Here is a 15,165-nt window from a genome sequence, read left to right as displayed (position 1 = left end):
AACTCGGGTTTTCGTCCAGCAAAACGACCAGACAACGCACGCAATTTACAGACACATTACATAAATGGGTATATGTAAGAATTTATGGGTGGCCCTAAAATATAATTTGTTTTCGGTAACGATTTCTATCTGTAATGAAACAGCTTTTCGTTGATTTTTTAAAATTTATTAGTAGTGCATCTAGTGTGTTCGAACTTTGCTCTCAGTGCAATCAAGGACAAAATTTACCATGTTGAAAACTAATGGCTCTTTTGATAACCTGCAGTTATCAAAAGAGCCATTCGTTTTCAACAGAGCATGATTTTGCTATTTTACTTCTCGTTCCTTGTATGCGAATCATAAAATTGTACTGATCGACGTTCCTTTTTTGCATGGCCCTTTTCCTTTGAAATCTTGCAATAAACCTTTTTCTAAATGGAAAATTTACGAAACGGAATGCTCGTTAACAATCAATCAAGTAATAATCAGTCGCACCAGGACAACGTTCCACTGCACTCTGCTTATACATAAACATTAGCCTTAGATATTTTTATGCTAAGTTAATTTACGATTACCCTGTGAAAAGAGTTGCATTAAGCCAAGGTTGATTTTTATAGAAAATTTATTAGTAGTGTGCACCTAGTGTGTTCGAACTTTGCTCTCAGTGCAATCAAGGACAAAATTTACCATGTTGAAAACGAATGTCTCTTTTGATAACCTGCAGTTATCAAAAGAGCCATTCGTTTTCAACAGAGCGATTGTTTGTCCATGCGATTGTTTTACTGATAAAAATGCTTTAGGGATTTATTTTTGGCATGTTCATTTAGGCCTATATTGATTTAGCGAGTCATTTTGTTAAACTGAACTGTAGCCCTGAAAGTGAACAAGGGCATATAAAGGCATTTTCTTATAAATATTCCGGTATACACAGCCAAGCCCATACTCACCAGATATGAGCCCCTGGGTTGAATGTTATCTGTAAATTGCATGTTCTGAGGTCGATTTTCTGTTTTCTGGATAAAAAAAACCCGGTTTCCGAGAGCTGTTCACATCTGGTGAGTATGGGCTTGGATATCATTATTCTTCTCTTTCTTGGCGATTCCCTTCTACTTTTTTTTTTCCCTCTCTCTCAGCGTAACTTAGAAATTTTTTTTTTTGGCTGGTGCACCATAAGCCTCATGTGGGCATGTGTGTGTATAGGTAGGGTGGCTCCTAGAACGTCCGTTCAAATCCACCTCGTTTCTTTGTACGTTGAACAGACTCTGCAAAACAGGCCAGCGTGTAATATAGTGCAATGTTTGTGTAGTTTAATGCATGTTATGTTATTGTGTTATGCTGACCTCTTGGTTACCCAGAAGCAGCTATCACCAGGAAGGCTGCTTCTAGATATTCGTCCACACCACGGGAAGGTGGGCCAGTTCCAGTAGATGGGACGCATAAGGTCTCAGGTTATGAGACAACACTTAAAAAAAAAAAAAAAAATCGTCAGGGGCCCCAATCCAGAGCTTAAAAAAAAAAAAAAAAAAATATATATATATATAAATAAATAAAAAGAAAATAAATAAATAAAATAAATAAAAAAAAATAATAAAAATAAAAATAAAAAAATAAATAATAAAAATAAAATAAAATAATAATAATAAAAAATTAAATAAATAAGCCTCAGGCTTCCTTGCACCATATGGCTAATAATAATAATTCAGCAGCACTGAGCTGCAACTTTTAAAGAATTTTTTGTGCAAAAAGATCGCTGAGTGAAATAAAGTAAATTTAAGGGTTTTATTCTGATGCAAAAATCATTCTCTTGCATATCACTTTGACTGGAAAACATGTCATGTGAGTGGCCCATTCCCTGTTCTTATGAAAAAGTAGTGGTAGCTGTTGCTGGTACCACCACCACTCTCTCAACAGACTGCAAAGGGCAGCCTATATTGATAGCAAATTCCACTATCAATGTAACAATGAACTAGAACTTTTCTACCTATCCCAGCCATGCAGCAGTTATTTCCAGAAAAAGGAATAATTTATTACAACTCTATTGAATTTATAATTTTTGTTGGGTTTGCTTGTGAATCATTGCTTTTTGATAAAGCTCCAGGAATGCTTATGCTTAACATAAACCCCCCCCCCCTCCATGCTGTATGAAAAATCGTGGAGCAGTGGTTTTTTTTTAGCACAATGGTGGTAACTTTGGCCATATTTCACTTAATTGTGGTGGGAGCACAGTGAAACAATTCTCAATTTTCTTAGGTAAATTGATGTCTAAAGTTACATGGATATTATTATTATTATTATTATTAGCCATATGGTTCAAAGAAACCTGAAGCTTATGCTACACCAGCCAAAAAAAAAAAAAAATTCCCGAGTTACCCTGTGTGTGAGAGAGAAAGAGAGAGAGAGAAGTAGAAAGGAATCACAAAAGCAACAGAAGAATGATGATATCTATCCAGTTCAGGACCCTGTGTTTGCCAAGCCCATACTCACCAGATGTGAGCCCCTGGGGTTTCCGTACCTCGGGGAAACACCACCTGGAGTTTACAAATTTTAGAATAAATAAAAATTAAAAAAAACTAAACTTACTAATTTTAGCTATTTAAAATTAGTTTCATTTGTTTAGCAACTTCACTATAAATATTACTAAACAGTTACCAGAACATTACATTATCATTTAAAGTTTTCTGCCATAAATCATAAGAAAAAGAATGAAAAAAATTCAGATAAAAGACAATTTTTTTTGTTGTAAAGGGTAACATAGTTGCAGTTTTAATTCCAAAATGTATTTTACTAATGTGCATGGAATGCCTATAAGGCAGCACCTCATAGGCACACAGTACAACTATGGTGCCTCCGTAACCAGGTGGGAAGCAGCAGCAGTGCGTAGCACACGTTTCTTGATTAGACTGGGGTTCGAGCCCGTCGCCACCAAATACGGAGGATGCGGAAAGGTCAGGGAATGACCACTGCATATTCCCGGAGCAATATGGCCTTAGTTGCTAATGCTCCTAAAAAACCAAATAACAACACAGTACGATAGATAAAAAAAAAAAAATACATGCTAAATATCGTATCAGAAGAATTCAATATCTGTTTAAAATTCATTATCACTGGATAAAATATGAAGTACTGAAGTTTTTTGGAATAGATTTTTAGCACTCCAGGAAGGGGCATTAAAACGGGGTGGGGACAGGTGGTGGTAAGATGACCAAAGCCACTGAAATACGTTACAGAAAAGAACTGGAGGAAAGAGGTAGAGCTGGTAAGGCTGTTTTCCCCAGGGCTCCAGCTGGCTCTCACTGTCCTTGATCACATCACAGGTTATGTGGCAATCCTACCTTTCGTTTATCCATACAATGCATTTCAGAAAAATTATTTTTTACTTGCCTCTCACTGACTAAATACTCAGTTTTCGGTTTAATGAACCTATTAACCATGTTGCTGCTTCCCTTTTTTTTCTTATATTCTTTAGTTCATTTCTCTAATGTAGGCATTCTCCTCTCATCCCAAAAAATAGCAAAACAAAGTAAAAAGTCATCTGTGATTTCTCTGAATCTTCAGAACCAGTCCTTGCCAGCATTTCACTTATGGCCATTTTTTTGTTTATGGACAGCATGTGACATTTTAAAAAGAACTCATTGCAGGAAGCACACTGGGACATACTCAAGCACTTAACATGGGGTATAATGAAATGTTTCACTGTTCCCATCAATCTCTTCAAAAAGTCATGGATGCCACCTACAGAAATATGACTTACCTATGCTAAGGAATTTTTGGATTAAGTTTCAAATAATAGCAACCACAAACAGATGAATATAAAACACAATGAACATATCTACTTCCATTAGAAGTTGCATTACTACCAGAAAACAACACACACACCATAAACAAACATGGATTACCAGTTCAAATAGGATTATAATAGGATCTTAAGGGACAGCAGAAAAATATCCTGCAAATGTGTATTTGTTTAGATTTTTTCTGCGTCCAGATTTGCCATGTTAGGAACACTTGATTTCCCAATATGATAAATATGCATGATTACAGTGAATTACATTTATCTATTAGCAAAGTTTAGTTTTCTTAGCTAGTTCAAGCACAATTTAAAATTGTTCCACAAATTTAAATTGTTCATCTTTGGCATGAGTTTGGAAACTCTAGACACAGAAAAGCTGGGAGTTAGTCAAACCTGGGGTATCTGTACCATCAGTATCCTACATTGGCAGCTCTGGTTACTGTTATGCAGGGAAGGAATGAGAGCTATATTTACTGCAGTCTATTCCTTCATTGGTGAAAAGTGTACTTTGGCCACTATGATACAATACTGGAGTAGGTAGTGGTACCTTCAAACTAAAGAGAGATGGGGGAATCTTCATTGTTGCATGACCAGACTTTTGCATTGGAAGGCTGAGGGGAGAGAATTTTGTTGTTTAAAATTTATTTTGGTTAGTTTCTTAGTTTTTTCCCTCCTCTCTCTTTTATGGTAACAGCAGAAGTTACCTAAATACATAATTTACTATAGTTTCAGTATTATTTTCACATGGTTCAATGAACCATTAATTTGATTAAACTATTTACTGAGTGGCAATGAAGGCAATTTGAAACTGACATGGGTATGAATACTTATTAGAGTGTAGTGTATATTCAGATAATTTTCAACTTAGTAAAAAGTTACTAAGTTGAAATTATTTTTTGTAACTTTTAACCACGTCACACTATTGTATATTGTCGGCCAATATTAGCATGTTGTTTGGGACAAAAAAACTCCACTCTCTCTCTCTCTCTCTCTCTTTCTGAGATTGGATACCTACAGTCCTGACACTGAAAAGGTCTTTAGAAATTCCTTGTCTATGACGGAACTCTACCCTAGTAACAAGTGGCAAAACCACTATACTGTCATGGAGGATGCTGGAGTGATGACTTTTGACGTAATGCTACGTCAAAAGTAAAAACTACTACAAACTTCAGAAAGTTCTGCGGTATGCATTTAGCTTCCTTGATTTTTCAAATCAGCTGTATAATTTTTTCATCATCAAGAAATTAACAGATACAACTCTGTACATTAGTTTATCACATCTGGAGAGTGGGCTACCTCCTGTTTCTGGATTAACTAAATCCAGCACTGCTCACTCCAAAAACATCTCTCTAATTATAAATTCATTACTTTTTAGGCTACAATGCAGGACTGTCATCCAGTGGCCAATACTGAATATTTACTGTTGCTGAGGTATATTTTCAAGGCAGGCAAAGAAAATTATTAAAATTTAAATATTTTATATAATTATTTAAATACTTTAATGTAGTACTACACAGTGGTGCACCCAATTTTTTTTTTTTTTTTTGTGGTGGGAGGGGACTTGTGTATTCAACTTCAATAGCTTTTACAAGTTTCAACACAATACGATTATATAAAATAAATGATTCTTAGGTGGGGAGGGGGGCTTCATTTTGAATAACTGAATTTGTTATTATTAACAAATTCAGTTAAATTTCTATTTATACTCTTGTATGGGCAAGGTCAGACACATTCATTTGTTCCTTTCTCCTCACTGGGAGAGGCACACAGACCACAGTGGTAAAAGGAACAAATGGATGTTTGTGTCTGGCCTCGCCCATACAAGAGTATAAATGGAAATTTAACTAAATCTGTTAATAATAACAAATTCGGTTATTGAAAATGAAGCCTCTGCCCACCCAAGAACATTTTATTTTATAAAACTACATGTGTCAAAATGTTTAAGCTTCCCTGTTACCCCAAAAATTCTGGGTGCACCACATTAAAATATTTAAATAATTATATAAATAAATATTTTTATAATCTATACTGCTCACAGGGAAAATTCTTTCCCTCCCAAAGATGTATGGATGTTTATTACTTTTGCCATTTTCTGTTGTAAAATTAGTGTTTTTCCATACACCAATTTTTGTTTATATCTGTATTGCGAGTGAAGGACATGATCACACATGCACTATATCTGAAACCTAATGAGGTACGGCATATCAAGGTTGCATTATATTTTAGTCATTAAACTACATATTGAAACTACTTTTAAGTAATCCTAAAATTTCTCTTAGCCCTAGATCAAACTCCTTTGTGGCCCAGGTTGAGAAACTCTGATGTGGATGGACTTTACCAGTTAACAGCACTGATGCTATAAAAAAAAAAAGTCTGAATTCTTTGTAAATGCAATGTATGAAAAGTTATTTTAATTAGTAGTCCTGAAGCTAAAGATATTTAATTAATTAATTAAATACAGTAAAAATACTAAGAAAAGACAACAGTACATTTTAATAAAAAATTTTATGGAAGTCACAAAATCAGCACAAGAAAATTAGAATTACACAAAGGATTTAGTTGGCACTGTTATTCTAATTATTATGTTAGTATCAAGAAACAGCCCATTATTATTCACAAAATTTTTTAAATTTGGTCAATTAAAACAGCACATAATTGAGTAATAAAAATAACCTGCAATTTCATGTCAAAATATGTCAATCAATCATGATCATTTTTTAACATGGACAATATATAATTAACAGAGTTCAAACACAGTTACAAAGGCTCATTGTAGAAACTAATGACAAGAAGAAATGTTTAAAGATGTGAATAAATTCTTGACATTTTAAATATTTATACACCATATTTTAAGCAGGAATGTCAATCTCAGTTGGACAAACTTTTAGACAGGAATGATAGTTAAAAAAAAGTTTTGGGTATACTGCATTCAGAAAACTTAAGTAAATGAAGTTTGACAAATAATCAGAATTTAAAGCTTAAAATTATTACATGAAAGAAAAGAAAAAAAAGGTTGTTATTAATTATTACTTGAAAATATTCAATGAAATATATAAGTATGGTGTTCATGATTTATTATTATTATTTTTTTATATATTTATATTTAAACTTGAAGGTTCTTTAAAAGTTATGCAAGTATTATCACACTTTATTAACATCATTGATCTCCATGTCATGTATATGTCAATTAACACAATAATTAATTTATTTCTGCAATGGCAGGAGCTAGCACATAAAATGATGGGATATAAGCTTCAATACAATATGGAATTCACTATCTGCATACTAACATTGGGAGTTAGTATATACATTATGTCCAAGTCTGGCTATGACTAGACACTCACATGATTGATATCTTAATTAAATTTCAAAACCTAAACATATATCTCAATGGATTTTTTTTAAGGGCTAATTTTTAAATTTTCCTCCTCAGGTAAAATATTCCTCTTTATTAACCAGTCCCACTGGAAATAATTAAGGGATCATTTATTCACTCACCAATACTTTCTTGCATACCAACGATAAGTAATTCTGTTAGAATCGCTTGACATTACATTTAATTACTCATATTTTTCTGAACATATTAAATATGATTCCATTATTTCAAAGAAAAATTTCAGCATCTCAGTTATTATTTTTTAACAAGTAAATAATTAAGGCAATAAGCATTTTCTCATATCAAACACCTTATATTTCTATTCAGCAATAACATGAAACACAAACTAGCAGGAACACAATGTGGGTTATCTCCTTTTAAGAGATTTTGGTAAATTAACCAAATTAAGTGGAGGGTGTTCAAATTTGACTTGTAATTTCATATTGCTTTCTTCCTATTGTTAACTATATTTACATGCATCACTTAGTCACACAGCAAGATAGAATCTGTAGAAATTAATAATAAAAATCTGAGGGCTCAAAACTGGTTGATATTCAAAGGCCTGCAATTATTGCTTGTAATAGAAGTAATAATGCACTAGCAAAAAATGCAAGTGTGAGTGGTATACTGCATTCAAAAAGAGACATGACACATTGGACAATTCCCTCTTCCCCCATGCTGCCTGTATATTAGTGTGTTACTCATTATTGACTATAAACAACATTCAATCGTGTGGACATTAACAAAGTTGAAAAACTTATTCTGGATAAATGGAATATTTCTGTGCAAAGTCTTTGAAGTCTACAAAAAGTGAACATCACTGTGAATAGTATAGAGAGTGTCATTTCACAAGCATCTTCACTTCCAAAAAGTGAGTGCAAGGTGAAAAGTTGGTTTCCTAAAAGCATTTTAAATATTATTGAAGGGAGGGAAATACATTTCTTCACCAGACTGCAATGTGTGATGAACTATACACCTGAAAACATATGTAGGAAGAATGAAATGGCACCATGGCACAAAAAATCAAAACCCAGAAGTCTGGTGTAAAGGCCATGGTTCCGGTATTTTGAGGATTATAATGAGTTAATTTGTACAGATTTTTGAAAAAGGTGCCAAATTAAATGCCCACTATTATTTTGATCTTTGGATAATGAAGGTGAAGGCAGCACTGAGAAGAAGTTGTTCCAAAAAAGTCAAGAAAGGGGATCATATTGTTTTTCACGTGTGTTTGGCCCCATATTGCCAATTAAGTGCATCACAGCACTGCAAAATTTCAAATTAAACACAAAAGTGCTGCATTATGTGCTCCATTCTAACTATTCAAACCATCAGTTAATATTCTAATCTGGAAATACTTGACAAGACTAAATGAAGATGAAAAGGGTTACAACATTAAGGATAATATATGCAATTACCTGGAAATTAGATTTCAAACATGGATTTTCACAAACTTACAGGTTTTAAATGTGTGGCACACAGAAATTAAAGTAAAAAAAAAAAAGGAATTAACCATAAAGTGTATATACAGAAATACATAAAACTGAAATGCAATGTCTGTTATTTTAAACAAAATTATCATTTATCAATAATGAAAATTATTCACTTATTTAAAGTAGGCTTTAAATAAGTGCCTCATGTACTTATTAAAGTACATGAATAATTAAGTCCAACTACCAAATCTACATAGCAAATAGAAAATTACAAAATATACTGCAAATTGACAGCACAACTTAATATGCAATTAATTACATAACAAATAACATCAACCTAATTCTTATTTTTTGAAGGTGATGGACAAAATAAGTTATCTTTTATTCTTCGAACAATGTAAAAATTTTTACAAAAGAACATTTATTACAACAAACCAATCACTACTTTATGAATTTTATCCAATTTGTTTAATGGGAAAAGAAGAGTAATAAATTTTCAGTTTAATCTTTCTCAGTAAAAAATATTTAACAAAAAGTGGAAAGCATATTTTACATATATATCTTGATGCACAAAGAGCATAACTTGAAAATGAGTGATAAAACATTTACTTGGGAAGGTAACAACAAAACTATTTCAAGGAAGATTATTCTTTGTGTATATAAAATGATTTTTTTTAATTACAGGAAAGTTCTCTCTTTAGCAGCAATTGAAAGAATAAAAATTTTGTACTATCACATATGGAAGTTGCTAGATTAACTATATTTAGTGTCTAGCCCGTTTCCTCAATAGGGTCACTCTCTGCCATCACTATCTGAAGGAACTGCCCAGCATCAATCAAATTAAAGGCATTTCTAGTCTAACAAGAATGTGAATGAAGTTATAAAGTGGGCATGATTTATTTTATAAAATAAGTGCATCACTGAACTAACTGTACCATGTATTATTTGTCTTAATACCAACATTGGCAGTTTATTCTATTGAATACATCTTTAAGTTGACACTTTTCATTTGCATTTTTTATGTATTCAAAGGTGCTGGATAAAATTCCTATGCTTACCAGTTTACTGTAAACAAAGTAATACAAATAAACTAGTACAGCAGTTATTTTAGTTTATACAATAACTATTTTAAACAAAAATTATAACATACAAATAATAACGTTATCAAAGTAATACCATCATATATGACATAATATATTATTCATGCTAGTCAGTTCTGCTATAATGTGCATTTTTGCAATGCAAATTTGCTCCAACGCGACTGGTATATTAGGGAACAATGCGAGTATAACGCGATTTTCGCATTGGCTCATGCGTGATTTCATCTGCGAGTAACATCAGGTGAATGCAAAATCCAGTATTAAGCTGAACGTAATGACCTGAACATCATACATACAAGTTTACAAAGCTTAAAAAATGTCAAACATCAAATGTTTACCAGCTATATTTCCCATTTACTGTAGTTGTATTGGTCAGAGACACACTATTGTCATTCACTGTATTAATAAGATAACACTTGATATTGTAAGCTGACTCATGTTTTCAGGAGCTCACATTTTTCTGTTTGAACAGAAATTTCGTAAGGCGTGATAGCATGAGCAGAAGAGCACATTTCTGGAGGTCACTACCATAAAACAATAAAAACAATTTGCAGTTCCCAGTTTACTGGGCTTTTCACAGTTAGTGAAATTAATTATAAATGGGTAGTAAACTCAATCTTACTACATTTGCAATAATACCGATAGCTGGAATTCTGTGGGTTTTTACGTTATTATGGTGAAATGTGTTTCCCTTTCCATGAAATCTTCAGTCACATAAAAAACATAATTTGATAGTATGAACCAGAGCTGTAATGCTCTGGTACATACGTTGATATCAAAATTGTTTTGAAATTTTTTCGTTAAATTTCTTATAATTTATTTAATTTTTAATTGCATTAGACTGATTTTTAATTGTGTTCAATTGATTTTTAATTTTTTTTTACTGTAATGCAAGATTTTCGTTTTTTTTCATTTTAAAATTGCTAGAGAGTATCATACAGAATTGTTCTATGTATTATATTGAGGTAAACTTCTCTTATTATTTTACAAATAAAAAACAAATAAAATTTCAGAATCTTCATTCCTATTTTAAGCTTCGTAAACTTGTCTTTGCTTGTGGAATTTGTGCGTCTTGTGTTCATCATTATTGATTTCTTATCTTTTTTTACTGTTTTAAATTTTACAATAAAAAAAGAAACAAAAAAAAAGAAAATTTCAGTGAACAGAAATATCAAACAAACTTCATATCTTGTCAAGTGCTATATTTACTGTAATGTTTATTTATTAGAAATTTAAGATGCTTAAACCTCTGTTAGCAATTTTATTTGGTTTCTAACTTTTTTTTAGTGTTTTACTTACCAGATTGAAAACTTTTTTGAGTGCTTTGCCCCATTGTTATTTTTCCCTTAAGCCCTGTTGTTTTTAATGCGAGAAATACCATAATGCAGAGATTTTTAGAAACATATGTACTGCATTATAGCAGAACTAACTGTACTCAACAATTAATTATAACGGGAACAGCTAAAAAACCAGTATCCATCCAGTATTAAGTTTAGTGTAATTTGTTAATATCAAAGAAATTTTTTCTATAAATATATTCTAATTTTAATTATTATTATTTTTTTTAATGAAAACAAACTGAGTTTTAGACATAAAACAGCCAATCTATCAACAATTGCAGGAGATCTGAATTCTATCCTAAACTTGTCTGAATACATGCAATGTCCTTTTTATCAATGAAGGAAAAAACTAAATACACACATGGTCTGAGATTCAATTATTCATTATTAACAGGCATATGAAAATGATATTAAACCCGACTGGGGCCCAGATGAAAAACAGCATTTTAAAGAGGGAAAAAACTTGAAAAGATAGGCTGTCAATCTTGTTTGTTTCCACTATTCAACTGACCTAAACCAAGGGCCACCAATGTTTTTGGCCAAAAGGAAGGAAGGAAGGAAATTACTTTGAAACTATTTCATAAGGAAACATTACTGTAAAAGTGGTTACACGAACAAGTGTAAATGCTAGACTAGATTGAAGCAGTTATCCAATTTAACACACTAGTGGGCACTGTGGTGTAAAATAAACCAAAAACATAAACCTAGCAATTTAAATAAATTAGAATTATGTAAGCGTAAATTTTATTACCTACAGCTAAATTTTATTATTCCTACCTATGGCATATTCATTTTTGTTCCGTATCATATATCATAAAAAAAAAAAAAAAAGAAATATATATATTTCTTTTAATTTTTTTTTTTTTTTTTTTATTTGGAAGAGCTGTTAAAAAAAAAATCTTTATAGATCTGTGTGTATCACACAGATCTGTAAAGATCGTGTGTGGTACAAAAATGTACCACATGCCTGCTGCTGTGTTAATTTTTCATAGTTTTTGTTTCCTTTTGATTTTACCCACTTATGGCCAAAGATCTGGTTGCAAGTTCATCAGGAAATATCTGTTTATTATTTTCTTGAAGAATAAAATTTTAAAGCACCCCTTTTTAAATTATATTTCTTCTTTTTTTTTTCCTTCAAAAAACTGATTGGTAAAAATAATACACCAAAGCTCTTATTGAGTTTATTTTTTTTTGCATACCCACTAGACAGTTAAAGGATACAAAATGAAATTCTGCTATTAGTTCTTCTCCAAGGTTATTTTTTACTTACTTAAGAGTTATGTTTGCTATAAAGAATAAAAGCAGTAATAGATGGAGTCAAATGAATTTTGTGTGTGTTTTGGGTATATGATGAGCTGATATATCTATAAAAAACAAGTATGGAAATGAGAAGGATCATTAAGTAACTAGAATTTTTAGTCAAATGAACTAGTTGTGAAAAGTGTTATTAGTTATTATTAGTGCTCTCATAATGTATTATATTAATGAGATTTCACAGTGTATATGTGGGAAGAGATTCAAAGTGTGATTTGTATGGGCAAAAAATGTGAAAAATGTCAATTGATAAATTTTTATGGTGAGAATTCTACAAAACTTTGTTCAGCAATAAAATCTACAAGATAATCTGTATCATCAAAAAAATCAGAGATTGCAATATCATAACAGAGTTGCCCCCTACGCAAGCAAATTTTCTGCATGAGGGTGAATACACTGTATCTATATTATTATAACCACAAGAAATCTTTTATATGATTTCACTCTGTTGGATGATGTTGCCTCATCCAACAGAGCCCAAACATCTATTAAAAAAGGCCTAAACCATTATCTACTGCATTTAGATAAGTATCTGAACAATCTTGATGAAATGTTTAAAAGAAATATTGTAATAGTGCTAGATGCCATGTCAATTTTTTAGAAATTAATACATTTTGGGAGTATAAATAAAAGTTACTTAATGATATCTCTCTTCACATATGCTGGAATTCTAATTAAATGATTGGAAGAAAGTAAATATTAAACTTACACATTTTATAAAATAGCAAAATTGTGAGAGCCATAATTAAATTTTAAGGGAGTTATGATAAATTAGATTTCATATATTAGAGATAAAAGATCACAAAGTGGTTAAATAAAATTAGCAATTTAAGGACATTTAACACGTTTTTTTTTTCCCCTCTCCCACTTTAAGATTACTGAAGACAGCATATCCTGAAATATGTCTGTCAAATATAAAGTAATCAAATTTGTGTCCAATTGTCTTACTGGTTTAATTTGCTCATAAAAGTGGCCTTATTGCAGAATATTATGGAGAGTAACCTGAACTTAGTGACAATTCAAATATAATAATTATTACTATTTTTTGTAAATAAGGAAATTACTAAAAAAATAAAAAAAAAACAAGAAATTACTAGAAAAGTATTAATTTGTACAAACTATTTTAATTCAAAGTACAATTAAATCTTCAGTTATGAAAATTCAGCATTTTTTTTATATCTAATATATCAAAAAAAAAGTTAAGAAAGTTTAAAAACGTTAATACAAGTAAACACTTTTTAAATAGATAACAATCCTGTATAGAAATAAATTCAAGCAGGACAGAAATAAGATGCTAGGCTTGTTTGTTTTTGGGTAAAGAGATTTTGATTAAGTTATATTAAATTAACTTAGTTCAAATACCTGTTAACAACTAAAAAAAGTTAACAAATTAATCAACAAGAAAATAACTAAAATAATCAACATTAATTTTAACTTAACAACTATCTTTGTGTTAGTTAATTCAAAAATAAGAATGTAAGGCACTTACAAATGTGTATTATTTTAAATAATACACATTTGTATTATTTAAAGTAATGTATACTGCAATACTAAAAATTTGACTGGACTAAATTTGTATTCTAGGCTTGAATAATCAATTATCTATAAAAGTCTAGCCTACATTTTCACATACATATATATAGGTATTCACAATAATGTATAATTAAAATGAAAGCTCAATATAAAAATGTACTGTACTTGTCCCTCTTGCTGCTATTGTTCATACATTCTACCCTGATAAAAAATGGTAAAGGAGAATAAGAATGTCTGCATATCCTATTTATGAAAAGACAAAACAGCTATACAGGCTTACAGTTTTGGTGACAATTTTTACTTCTCAGAATTTTTTGCTGGTTTAGTCAAGCTAAAATGTTATGTTTAATAATATTACTGATTTAAGAATATGGTCCTACAGCAATAAATTTAACTAGTTACCTAAATTACTTAAGCAAATATACAGAAAAAAAAAAAAAAAAAAAATTAAGTCTAAACAAATATACTTAGAAAATTTATAAAAGTGAAAAGCTTCATTTTTATAATTTAGTAAAGCATCATGAAAGTAAATATATATTTATATATATTACATATATCATATTCTCTATAAACTATTAAATTTGCCTATTTCTGTACAAACCTAACACCTAACACTACAAATTATCTTTTCAGAACAATCCACTAAAAATTTTCCTGATAATCAATCCTATAGAAAATGTACAGCGCCTATCAACTTAACCATCTATAATATGAGAACATCACAAAAAAAAAAAAAAAAAATCTGCTCTTTATTTACAGAAATGTAAAACTACTTCTGAAATGACTAGCTGGTAAATTTTTTGTGGGCTGATCTAGAAAAAGTGCATATACAATTTGGAATAAACACCTGGCAATTAAACCATAAATTAACTACAATCGTAGTATTTTCATTATAATAAAAAAGTTTGAGAACTTTTTTTACATACCCAAAGTAGTTTTTTTTTGTATATGTCATAGGCAACATCTAGAATTATCAATAAATTTGCTGAAACATTGAGCTTTATCCACTTTTAACTAGGAAAATTATGAACAATGAACTCCAGGTAAAGTGATGTAATATTCTTACATGTTATTTTATGAAGGGTTTTTGAGGATTAATATTGTAATTTTACAAATGGCAATCCATTAAAACTTAACATAAAAGCAGTATCACTTATTCTGTTCAAATCAGAAGTCTGTTTTCAGATAAAAGCAGTGCTGAATCCAGAGGACGGGGGATTTGACCGGCAGTCAGTTTCATCCCCAGTGAAATAAAATACCCCCCACCAGAAAATAGTAATTTTTATTTTAATATTTGTTCCAA

This window comes from Mastigoproctus giganteus, chromosome 13 (assembly GCF_048544385.1).
Source record: "Mastigoproctus giganteus isolate SK-2022 chromosome 13, ASM4854438v1, whole genome shotgun sequence".
In the NCBI taxonomy this organism is placed as follows: domain Eukaryota; kingdom Metazoa; phylum Arthropoda; class Arachnida; order Uropygi; family Thelyphonidae; genus Mastigoproctus; species Mastigoproctus giganteus.
Note: the sequence above shows the minus strand (reverse complement) of the source record.